The following is a 13,084-nucleotide window of genomic DNA, read 5'->3' as shown; positions in this document are numbered from 1 at the left end:
ACCTTTAGTTTGGTGCCGCAGTAAAAAAAGCCATTAATTCCATATCCACTCAAAAAGTGGCAGTAACGGAATTCCCACTCAGTCTTTCCCGTACAATCTAACTCAGAATGAGGCCCATGTATTTGAATAACATGTAACAACATTTCTGTGTCACAAGTGGCCTATTGTCATAATATGATCTCCCTATCCATGGATGGTGGTAATACTGGGTTTCACTTAACAGGTTACTGAACCTAGAATATATATGCCATTCTTTTGTTGTCTGAAAGCTAATTTTGTGGGTATAATAGGCCTATTTGCTTTTACATAATATTCTCTGAAGGTATTAATTATTTGATAATTAGGTGATTATAGGAAAGGTTTGTACTGCTTCATATGCAACTCAATAATAATCTAGCTTTTCAGTAATATATGTTTAATCTAGAATGACTGTATATCAAAATAAATAATAGCTATAATAGTGTATTCTCTAGAACTGGTTGTAAACGTGCCTCTTAACCTTTGATCATTGCCTTTCTGATTATTTTTCACAATTTCACATCATCATGTTCTCTGTGTAAACATGTCAATCATCAGCATTTATTGATTTCTCAACATTTAATCTCTGGCAATATGTGTTCTCGCCCATAATGATTGTCTGTTCTGTCAATTTTAAATTGATTTTAGTGGGCGGAAACTCAAATAATGTATTCATTGTTTCCACCTGTTGTGGTTATATAATATATGTGTGTAATCTTCGGTTCTATGTGATTACAACGAATCAAACTAGTGAACGCAATAATACAGAACAAAAAATCTTTTTTTTTTTTTTAATTGGGGGGTCTGTCCCCCAAACCTCTGTTTCCCCATGCTTTTAACCATACCCAGATCACCCAACACACATTACAACCCCTTATCTCCACCCCCCATATATTTCATTTTCGTTATTTTTTGGTATTATTTCATTCAGGTTTTGTTTCTCGCTATAATCACTGGATACCGAATCGTCTAGCCATAATCCAAATCAAATCTAAAAAAAGTAGTGTTTTTCATTAGCTAATGTGGACTACATATGTTGATATTTCTGTTTGAGTTCCATTCTAATGAACTAATAGATTCCTTCCAACTGCTAAAAATGTAATCGATAACTCACCCAAAACTATAATTCTCGTTTCATTTTGCAGTATGAATGGAATATGTAGGATCTATGTTGGCCGACATAGCTGTTCTTGTCAGATATAAATAAAATGGTGTCAAATATGACCAGAACTTTTGCATAAGGAATGTTTTCTTTCTTTTATATATGCCTCAGATTGGACATTTGCCAAGCCACCAAGGCATTCCATTCAATGGATTGGACTAAGAGATAGGTTTCTTGTCATTCAGCTTTTGCTTTTTTAATAAATTGCATTTTATTCTCGAATCAATGACAGACATTTCTAATATTTATTTACTTTAATTATTTTGCAAAAGAAAAGGAGTTGATATGGTGTGAGGTTGTAGAGCAGACTGACTGTGAGTCAATCAAAACCCCTCTACACTTGAATTATTTAAAGTTACTAACTCCTTTCCCAGTTTTGATGAACAAAGGCCAAGGTTATCCAATACAGCACCAACTTGGTTCCATTTAATGAACCTTCTGCTATAGCCAGCTCTACACTCTTTGCCTTTACCTTAGCATTCAACCACCTATAACATTTGGTGGATTAGCATTAGTCCAATCCTTTAATATATAATAACACACTAAAATAAACATATAATAGACCAACTTAGTCTCATAGATTGTTAACTTCTAACTCCTGGAAGAACCAAAAATATTTTAGAAGAAACTTACTGCGATTATTCTTCACAAATATTGAGACAATACAGTACCCGTTTCAATCCAGAATTGCTATATTCCACAAACATATGTAGGTCCTAAGCAGCAACTTCTCTGCATCTTGAAAATAATATCATGATAAGAGGTTGCATTGTGTTGATCTTTTGTGCATTAAATACAAGCGTTTGAGAACAATGTAATGTGTTTGGCAAATAAGATGCTAAAGAGGTGATTCATGAATTAATTTCAATCGTTCTAACCAAACATCTTTAACATCAGCGATTCCCAAAATGTCTGACTATTTGGCCACTGCCCTGTCATTTTTCTCCCGTTTATAGTCTCTTAGTTATAGCCTACCACAACATGTTGAGCTACTGAACCTTTTCAGATCTACTATAGATAATTTCAACAACTGCTTCAAAAGAATCTCTTTTCTGAAGAGGCTTCACCATTTTAGATATTCAGAGAACGTAACTTGTGAAGTCAATGTGTGGTTTAGCGCTTCAAATCTCATTGGGGCATTGTCTTCCAAGATGTCACCCGACCTGTAGACATTAGATTCCCCCATAAGATCTAGCCACTTTCTCTGCAAAGGTTGATCGAAAACAGTCCAAATCAAAAAGTGAGAGAAATGAAAAAACATGATTTTCTTGACCTGGGATATATTGAGCGAGTCTTTAATGGCCCATTGCAGAGCTTGTTTTTCTTACTTGTTTAAAGAATTCTGGGTGTCCATGTTTCAAAAGGAACACCTCTAGATCCCAAGAGCAAGTCATTGCAGAGTAGAGGGAAAGACTCTTGGAAAATAGCTGGGGGGAAATAAAAAGGTGTACACCTTTTGAAATGAACTGCCCAATAATAAACCTGAAACATTGGTCTGCCCTTCCTCCTCTAACCTTAACTTTCTTTGTTGTTTTCTATTTAAGATGGATAATCCCCCAAGAGCATATCAAACTATTACCAAGTAAACCATGTATCAGAGTCTGATGCCACCAGTAACCCCAATATTCTTAACTGAGTCTATTGAGCATTACATCACACCTTCTCCACTTTTTCATTCCACACAAGAATATCTGTTTTACCTTAATTAGCTTCATGCCCAGAATAAACTGCTGGATGAAAAATGATGGGAATTAGAGCCATTATTGTTGTATATTACCAAATATTTTGCTTACAATGCTAAAAATGCACTCATTTCCCCATAGGAGATTGAGATTATGTCATCCTGTCTTTTTACGGCTTTAGCTAAGTGCTCCAAGTAGTTGTCAAGCAGGGGAGACTTTAGAGGGCACCCCTGTCTCATGCGTCTTCACTGACAAAATGTAGACATGCAAGTTACTAGTGTAATTATGCAACAAGATGTTAATTCTTAAATTGTCTCAATGTATATGTTTTATGATCTATGTTCCAGTTCTGTAGTTGATGGGATTTTTTTGACAATAAATGCAGAATTTAATTGATATTGGATTGTGATTTCCAGTATGTTATATATTTTTTTATTTGTTTGCATAAATCACCTCTGTGGAAAATGTCTTCATCTTGACTCGTGCCAGATCAAATTTAGATGCAAGAGCTATCAATGAGACTGGAAGGAGCCTTCTCATGTAATTTCTTGACAATTAATTCCCATGAACATCCAGCTTTTCTATGAAGTTCCATAACAAAAACCATCAAACCCCCATCAAACCTTCCCACCATCAATGATGAGCATTTCCAATGTGGTCCCATGGTTTACTGCATGATCAAGTATTTCTTCTTTCACATTGGTTGAATTCAGCAGCTTCCTATCAAATGCCCTTACTTTGGGTGTCTGTGGAGATGCTCTCTGCCTCTTGATTTTGAGTACCTTTTTATTTTTAGCAATACAGTCTGAAGATCAGAAAACGTTTTTAGAGACCTTCTGTTTCTGCTTAGCAACCCTTGCTGTCATCAAAAAATAATTAAATATTGATACTCTTTTCTGTTTAGCAGAATAATAAATGCACGCATGGTCTTAATTTCCAATGCCCAGTGCATCAGATTAATTGTCAGTTCAGCATCTTAATTAGTTATTTAACTTCTCCTCTGAAGCACTCTTTTCTTCTTGGGTGAAGATGAGTTGTCACTCCTTGGTTTTAGTGGAAGGTTACAACCTCTGGAAAATGTATAAAGAGACGGCAGACCAACACATTGATGTAATGGTTTGCTGACATAGATGTAATTGTGCTCTTTTGGGCTCCAAACACTGCATCCTATCATTGTAAGTAACTGCTATACACCATCACCCACTTGGGTCTGAAATGGTAATCTCTAATAACCTGTCCAATATTTGACAATTAGGATTGCAACCCTGTGCGCTGCACCATAAGGAAGCAACCTGCACATCACTGATGTGGCCCAGCAAGGCCAAACCTTGTCTGGGCTTGCTAGTTTGTCCATGCAGAGGGGACATGGCCTAGCAGTTTTGGCTGCACTTCTCCCCTTGGTGGCATTAACAAGACTGATTTGTATATGGTTGGTCCCCTTGGGCAGTAGCACAGATGAGCTAAAAAAATGGTGTGGAAGATGCCAAGAGCAATGCCAGTGATTATGGTTGATTCAAAATCTTCCAACATTACATGATTTAGTTATAGTGTGTCTCCCTAGGTCAGAGAGTGTATGCCCAGACATGTGTCCCTTGCACACTGCACCATAAGTAACCAAGCTGTTCCTCACTGTTGAAACCCTACAACGCCAAAAGATGTCTGTGGTTTCTTGTGTTTCTCTGCAGCGGGGAAACAGCCTAGCAGTTCGGGCTCAATGGCTTCGGTTGGTGGTAGTGTCAAGACTTATTTGCATATGGCTTATCCACTTCTATAATAGCACATATAAGATCAAAACAGTGGCGTAGAAGGTTTCCCAGAGTCGGAACAGGTGATTAGGTATGATTCAAAACCTTTCAACCATCACATTGTTTGTCCTTTAGAAAGCAGAAATCAACTTGGCTGTTTTAAAAAAGTTGTAATAGAGTTGGTATTGTTTTGTGATTCTGCAAGCCACTCACATGCCATATCTACATGGTGAACTCCTTGTGTCCCTTTTTATATGTTCCATATAATACTGTTTTCCCATCTTCCTCTCTCTTATAGCCCCTGTTATTTCTAATAACATTGTTCCCATTTTTTCTAATCCTTTTTTCTTGGCCCTCACTGCTTTTGGTCACTTTGTGCCATAGCTTTTATGTCATCCAGTGTATCCTAAAACCATATTCTTAGGATACTGGGGTGGAGGAAGTCCTTACATTTCTGTTAACATTGTGCTCAGTTATTTAGAATTCTTTTAGCTTTGCATAAAGTTACTTAGCGTGGTAAAATGATGCACATATATTTCTTAATTGATTTGTTTTGCCTGTCAGCTGTATTTATTTCATACAAATCATAGATGGCAGAGGGTCAGGTTTCAGACAGCAATCAATTGAGTTCCAGAGGAAAGCGAAGTTTATACGCTTGGTCAAGGCCAATCAATACACTTGGGACAATCACTGTGGGTCTCATGTTCATTCAATTCATAATTTGATGGTGGGCAGCTGTTACGTTTCCATTGCAAAGTAAATAGCTCACCGCCAACACATTTATGTTGTTTGCATGGTGTAGTGCCAAAGTACTGGGCAAAAGGTAGAATACACATGTGTACGCCGCCTTTTGCTCTGCACTTTTGCACTCTGCCAGAATGCCAGGCAGCGTTTACTTTTAATTGTGAGCCCTGCTTGCAATGCTTGCATGTCGGGTGGGGTTTAATTGTAATTGTAAATGCTGCCTGCCATACTAGCATGGCAGGCAGAGTGTACAGTGGATCCCTATGGGTCTGCCAGTGTTATGCTTGTGCATTAAGCTGGCGGCCCACATAGTGCTCTCCAGCATTTGCATCCATCCATGCCGGTGCAAATGCTGAGGCATTTGTATGGTGTTGAGGAAGGGAGGTCATACAAATGCTTCAAAATTAACTGTGAGGTTAATAAGACTTTTATCCCTTTCATTAACGTTTTGGCTCTGATGTACATGAGCCCCTGTATGTGCTAGACGTGTGTGAATAGGGATTTCTAGGCCCTTGTTCACCATCTCTCTTTCAGGTGGTGGGAACGTGCCATATTGGTCCACTGCCGGGTATCATAATGCACCTTGTCCACAAGACCTTCTCTCCAGTGCTGCTACGTTTTTTAGTTTTGGCTGTTAGGGGGCACTGAAAGCTCTGCCTATAAGCCAAAACTATTGCCATCAGAAGGGAAGGGAGAGGGGATGTGAGAAGGGAACAAGCCTATGGGTGTTGTTTGGCTTTAACACGCCTATTGACCGTGAACGATCATGCTAGCCCTTATAGCCATGGCCACTGCCTCTATGCCCCGCCCCCTGCCCATAAGACCACATAAGACCACAGCCCTCTGAGGATCTCTTTGAGCTAGTGCTATACTTTTGGGAAGGTGCCAATTTTATTTCTAAATGCTTCTGGAAGATAATGGCTTAGTTGCAGCTATAAACTAGCCATGGGTGTAATGAACATCTCATATGCATGCATGGCTTCAACCACTAGATTTATAAGCAATGTGTGTCTCCTTGCATCGGTTCCTTACAATCAATGGGAAAACCAACAGTTTTGGCTCTTGTATAGGCATTAGATAAGTATCTGCCACAAAGCCAAAAATGTTACCATTACCAATGTATGTTTAAGTTCCTTACAGACCTTGCCTGGAAAGCCCTAACCCGCCCCCCTCCCGCACAAAGAACATGCTTTGTGTCCTGGCACAATGCGAAGGGGGTGAATCCTCAGTGGGAGAAAGATGTTACAATAAATGTGTTACAACCTGAGTGTCCAGCATTTGTGCTGAAGACAGAAAAAGCCTGCCAATGCATGGCACGACTCCATAAAAGCAAAATAGATACATGAATTACATTTTTCCAGGGACTTCTTGCAAGCACCACGTGATGATTTGGAGTGTCTTGCAGATGTCAATGTTATTGACATCATAGAATCAGACATTACTGTCTAATAGGATTTTACTTTTTATTTTTTCTAAGGCAAGCCCAATATGCTTTCAGCTTCACAGGTACATAACAGATGAGCACGGCTTATAATTGGCCAGGCAACCCACATTTAATCAAAGGAAAAGCCTGCCAAGGAATGATGATTCATGAGGGAATAGTGCACTGAGGAACCACTCCATATTACATTGAAACATGTATGTTGACACACAGAATGGATGTAGTATGTTTTGCCCACATTTTGTTTTTTAATAATCCCTTTCCCCTCCCATAGTCCTTTGCACTTAGGAGCATGATGTTTAGGCCCTGCACTGCCCTTTCTAGAACACTCCTTTTCATACCAATTTATTCTTGTAAATAAATGATCAATTGTTTATTGACAACTACCTGTATATGCATTTACATGAATACAATTTATAAGAGGTTAGAATCAACAGAAGGATTCACTATCAGTGAATATTAGTATACACAGATGTTTACATGGCTATATAATCAGCTGGCTTTACAAACACTATATATATCTGAACTACTTGTGAGGAATTCATGTTGTTTATCTCTGCAGTGCAGAGGTTTATGGAGCATCCCTGGAAAATCTAAAGATGTCGAGCATAGTCTTTCTTCCATGTGCGCGGGCCTCTGACACAGCCCACGGCCCTGTGGGATGAAAGACAGACTGAAAAGCCATTGAGCAAGGAAGTGGAAGAGAACGAGCGGAGGGAAGACACACTGGATGAGCTATCCCGCAGTAGACATTGCGCAACCTTTGGACACTCTAAAATGGCAGAGTGAGACAGAACGAGAGAGAGAGAGAGAGAGATTGAACACAGGGTGCCTTCCGGTCTGATTGATTAAAAGTTGGCTTCCTTTCTTGTCTGATTTCCACGGGTAGGTCCTCTATCAGGTTGGTACCTGCCGTTCCTTTTGTATATATTCTATAGCACAGTGCGCTGAGGAGGAGAATATATTCCAGTGACTATTTTACCTGACCTTTAATGCTCCTAGGAGCATTATTGTTGCTGTAGCGTCAAGTGTTTTTAAAGAGTCAATCAATTTGCTGAAACTTCTAGTTCTTTGTGTCAGTATCTCTACAAATGAGCGATCTATTAAAGTAGGGTTAGTTTGCTACTGGGGTTGGTTTATCCTTTTGACCAAAGGTGAACGGTCGCTCCTTTACAATACATGACAGAAAAGAAACCAAGATTGTTCATGGGGCATGTCCTTGCAGTGGAAGTCTAACAGGGTCACCATTGGGCTATTTCGATTTCTCGCTCCATATTCTTCAAGGTATCATCTTGCAGAATTCTGCTAGCGATGAAACAGAACATTAATGCTTTCATAGCCTTAGGGTAACATTCTTCTGATCCCTCAGAGGATTCCAAGTGTGTTCCTTCTCATCCTTTTCGCAAGTTCCACAGCATTTAGCTCTTATGCTTTCTGGTTATAAGGTTCTGATTTAAGTCTCTCTTAACTATTCTCTAGCCACATCACTGGTCGGTAGATTCAATGCTTCGAGGTTTTTTATCTAGGCTATTGAAATGGGTCACCGCGTTTCTTGTGCCACTGCTGAATTCTTCAAAGTGTTTTTTTTTTTACTAAGCACCGATTTCCCATAGTTCACACTAGAAATATTACTGTTGCCCTTTTCACCTGTCCCTTGGGCTAAAGTGTCCTGTCTGTTTTGGGATGAAATCACTCTTTCCTCTGCTTCTGTGCCATTCCCTGAGATATCCCCTAACCCCCCATCACTCCAGAGAGATGCTTTAGTGTTCAGGGGTGGGGGCAAAGGGCATTACTCAGTAGGTTATGCCCCTGAGTGGGTAACACCGTCTAGACACAGTATTGCTGTCGCCTGTAATCGGGCCAATTTCTCCCTAATCAATGTTGCTTTGGTGGGTACAGAGTTTTTCCTGGAAATTCAACAGTGAGGGGTAAGAAATCGATTAGAATGACGTCTGACACTGAACACGGACAAGCCTCTGGCCAGCCTGTCAAAGAAAAGGGTGCAAGCTTTCCAAGCAATGGTTCCCCATTATCAGCCGGCAGTGTCACTCCATGGTAAATGCCTGGAAGGTATTAGACGTTATGGCATTCTGTTTGTATCTAATACCCCATGCAGGACTTTACATGAGAATGTTTCAGGAATGTCTGAGCTCCCCGTGGTCACATGGTCGATCGAGGGAAGGACAACAACAAAGTTGTCTTCTCCCTACAACGGTGTAACATCACAAACTTGTTAAACGGATGACTGTTCTAAAGTCCCCAGGTACAGTTGACCATCTCAATGGAGGCCTTTCAAATAAGGTGGGTAACACTGCTTCGGCCAGTCACAACCCAGGGAAGTTGGTGATCCCGGGAGGCAGAGTTAGGCATCGATGTATTGGAGCCTTTGGCCATTCAAAAGTGCTATGCAGCTTCCACACAATGATACAAAACAAGAGTGTTATCCTGAAAACAGACAATACCATTGCAATATTCTATACCTAATGAAATAGGAGGGGACATACTCCCTCGGTTGTCACAAATATCCTAAGGCATTTGGACATTATGGCATTTGACTGCAGGCACAGCATGTCCCCAGATAGGACACTATCTAACAGACTCACTCAGTTGGCAGGTCCAACAGGAACATGAGTGGGAGTGTGACACAAGGGACCGCAAACCAATTTTTGATAAGTAAGGCACTCTCAACATAGACTTATCTATGACAAGTATTAGTAAAATATGCTACAGCTTCACTTCCAGGTATTATAATCATGATTATTAGAATTGTTCTTTTATAAAACGATTAATACCAACAAGTGGTTTCTAAGTACAGGATCACTGTGTTGTCTTGCTTTCAAGACAAATGGGTTGCCCCTGAGTTTTCCCTCCTCCCATCCTCCCTTCCTCCCCACCTAAATAGGATACCTAGGCAATTAACTGTGTTTGACTTGGTCAGGGAAATGTGCCTATGCTTTCACACTAATACTGCTAATACACAATGTAGCGCAAACCTACAATAGGAGAGCTTGACTAATTCTAATCATCCCAGTTTTGGCACATAAGGTGTGCCACTACACATCTGCTGTGCCTGGTGAGGGCACCTCGAGAAGTCCCTGTCCCACAAACACTCTGGTTATACAATAGAAACATCTGGTAACCCATCCAGAACCAAAAACTATGGACTTGGCTCCTGAAGTCTTAGAATTTGTCCATTTGAATCTCCTTTCAGTGTGCACTGTCATCCCCAAGGAGGAACACAAACCTACCACGTGCTTCTACAAGCAGAAACCACCTCTATAAGAAACCTCTCTATTGTTAACCACCTCTTGCCCTTTCTCACTACCATTCACTCATGCAACACCGCAGGATCTCCACAAGATCCCTGTCCCCCCAAATCTATTAAAAACCAATATGAAACTCACCCCTGCATTTCTCTCATTCCTCAATACCTCAATCACCACCAGGATCACCACTCTAGTATTAAAATCAGTCTAAATCATCAGCCCACTCCTAAAAAAACAGACAGTGGACCCAAATAACCCATAAACTGTCACCCAATCAAGGAAATCTGGAAAAATGTATTTAGAACCAACTCCAAGTCGCCATTGACTCCAATGACCTGCTTCATGAGGCACAGCAAGGCCTCAGACCTTTGAGGGGCAAATAATCAACATTGTGCTCAATATGGAACACGCTAAAAAACACTAAAGATTACAATGTCACAGCGACCCAATGGTCGCTGTGGCACAGGTGGAAACCTGGACCACGCATGCTCCACCATGTATTCCAGCGATCTAATGGAGCGGTCTAGTCTATTTCCAAAATGGTGCCTTCCAGCCCGTCTCTCCCATTTCATAGTCGGAGAGAACCCAACACTATGCGCGTTGCAACCCTCCTCTCTCCGTGGATCTCTGAGTGAGATGCTTGTTTTCTACTATCCTGTTCCTCCCTATTTTTTGCCTAGGCCCGCCTCTGCAAGTGCCTCGCATGCTTCTGTTTTTCTCTTTCCTTGCTTTCAGTAAGCCTTCCTCACTCTGCACTTTCCTACCAATGCAAGCTTCCCTGCCACGTCTTTATATGCTCTTGGTGCTTCGCACACTATCTCTACCTTACCTCACAAACTGTTTGTAGAGTTGCTTTCAGGACTCACATCTTCCAACGTATGGTCCCTGGCTTCAGGCTGTACTTCTCTGGAATACCTGCATCTATGGCCATCTGCAAATTATCGCCACAGAGGGTTTTTATGTGAGCAGGCTTTTCCCTCTATACTGGGATGAATCCCACCTGTCTGCCACTCTGTCCCTTTTTTGACACATACAGGGTGTTATAGTGGCGGCGGGCCAGGACCAGACCTATCTCTTCAAGGATGAGCTTTGGGACAAGGCAGAAAGGTATCCCAACGAACTTCACGCAAGGAATCAGACTCAACTGACTCAGGTGAGAGACAACTCCAAGATTCCTCTACTCCTTCTGAACATGTCAGCAGTCTTTGTCACCATTAGTCACAAGCTGCTCCTAAAAAGACTTGGAGGCAGCTTGTCTTAGACATGGTCATCTGTTTCTCCCACCTCTCATGAATGGTGCTTGCTGCTGCACAAAGTCAGCTCTAGAATTCAAATAGTATTTTTGGCTGTCATCTCTTCTGCCCATTATTTCCCCTCCCCTTTGACTTTCACTACTCTCCTGCAGATCGTAAGCAAATCCCAGCCTTTGTATTCACTCCTTCACATGATATCCAGTCTTCACTGATCTCCTTCACATTTTCAATATGCATGATGACATTTAATGAATCCTTTAGCTATGTGTGGGTCACAAATCTAAATATACTCCCAAAGGTTGTCAATCCGTAGTGGTGAATGCTCCTCCTTAAGAGCAAGACTAGTGTCGAGCATAGTCTTTCTTCCATGTGCGCGGGCCTCTGACACAGCCCACGGCCCTGTGGGATGAAAGACAGACTGAAAAGCCATTGAGCAAGGAAGTGGAAGAGAACGAGCGGAGGGAAGACACACTGGATGAGCTATCTCGCAGTAGACATTGAGCAACCTTTGGGCACTCTAAAATGGCAGAGAGAGAGAGAAAGAGAGAGAGGGAGAGACTGTATCTGAGAGAGAGAGAGAGAGAGAGAGAGAGAGAGAGAGGGAGAGAGAGAGATTGAACACAGAGTCAATAATCAGCAGTGACACTAAAGAGTTTCATGAAAGAGACATTAGATGAATATTAACAGGCACACAAGGTGTAGATGCAGGCTTTCATAAGCCACCAGAGACTAGACATTGCAGAGCAAATAGAATTATCCAAATGCTGGGCACACAGCTACAAGATATGTATGTAGACTTTTAGAGCACTTCAAACTGTGCTCATGCTGTTTGTGATGCCCTTGAAATATCCCTTGTATACTCAGCAAACTAGCAATGAGTTTGCGAACACAGCTTGTAAATGCATGCTCTCTACAACCTCCACCAACAACTCCCACGTTTTGTATTCTGACTGCATCTGAATTTCCTGGGATAGATAGACTTATGTAAGCTACCCAGCCTACAGCCCACCACAAGTGAAAGAACCAATGGGAGCCAGTCTGCATTGCCCAATGATCATGTATTTGTATTTATTTCTATTTATTTGAAGAACAGGGATGTCAGTTCCGAACAGAAATGACTTACAATAACACATGTAAAGATGTCGAGAGCCTTTCCACAAAGGGACAAAACAAAACATACATACACAAAATGTATATAGGATAACAGTTGATTTACAAAGGTAACATTACTCTAAGAGGGCAAATTAAAGAGGAGTACTAATTAAATATTCAAAATCGCATTATTAATATTGATGAAGGTTGACACAGAGAATGGGTAGTCATAGAAACGCCAGATATCAATGATTGCAGGCAAGAAATCCCTGGATTTAGTCAAAGACTTGAGGAGTTATTATTATTATTTTGTTATCGTGAATGAGAAGTCCCTGTGAGCCCTTACACCATGATGCTCTGTTCAGGGTAAAAACAAAGGTTTTAGGAGGATTGGTGATGTCATGAAAAACCAATCACAGACTCTTCAGTGGAATTGGTGAACGTCTTTAATAGCAGTCAGCAAATCCAGTGTACACAAGACAAACAGCAACACAATGACAGAATGAGACTCTGGCAGCAACCATGACAGAATGAGACTCAGTGCAGCAACCCCCCTCCCTCGGTACACTGTGCTTTCATGCAGAAGAGTACACATGCATTTCAATGGAAGGGGTGGTTCTGGAATTGCATGTTCACAGTTTCTCAGCATGAAGGTCTTCGGTAGAGGCAACGTTCTCACGC

The sequence above is a fragment of the Ambystoma mexicanum genome, chromosome 9 (genome assembly GCF_040938575.1).
Source record: "Ambystoma mexicanum isolate Mex_15411 chromosome 9, UKY_AmexF1_1, whole genome shotgun sequence".
NCBI lineage: Eukaryota > Metazoa > Chordata > Amphibia > Caudata > Ambystomatidae > Ambystoma > Ambystoma mexicanum.
Note: the sequence above shows the minus strand (reverse complement) of the source record.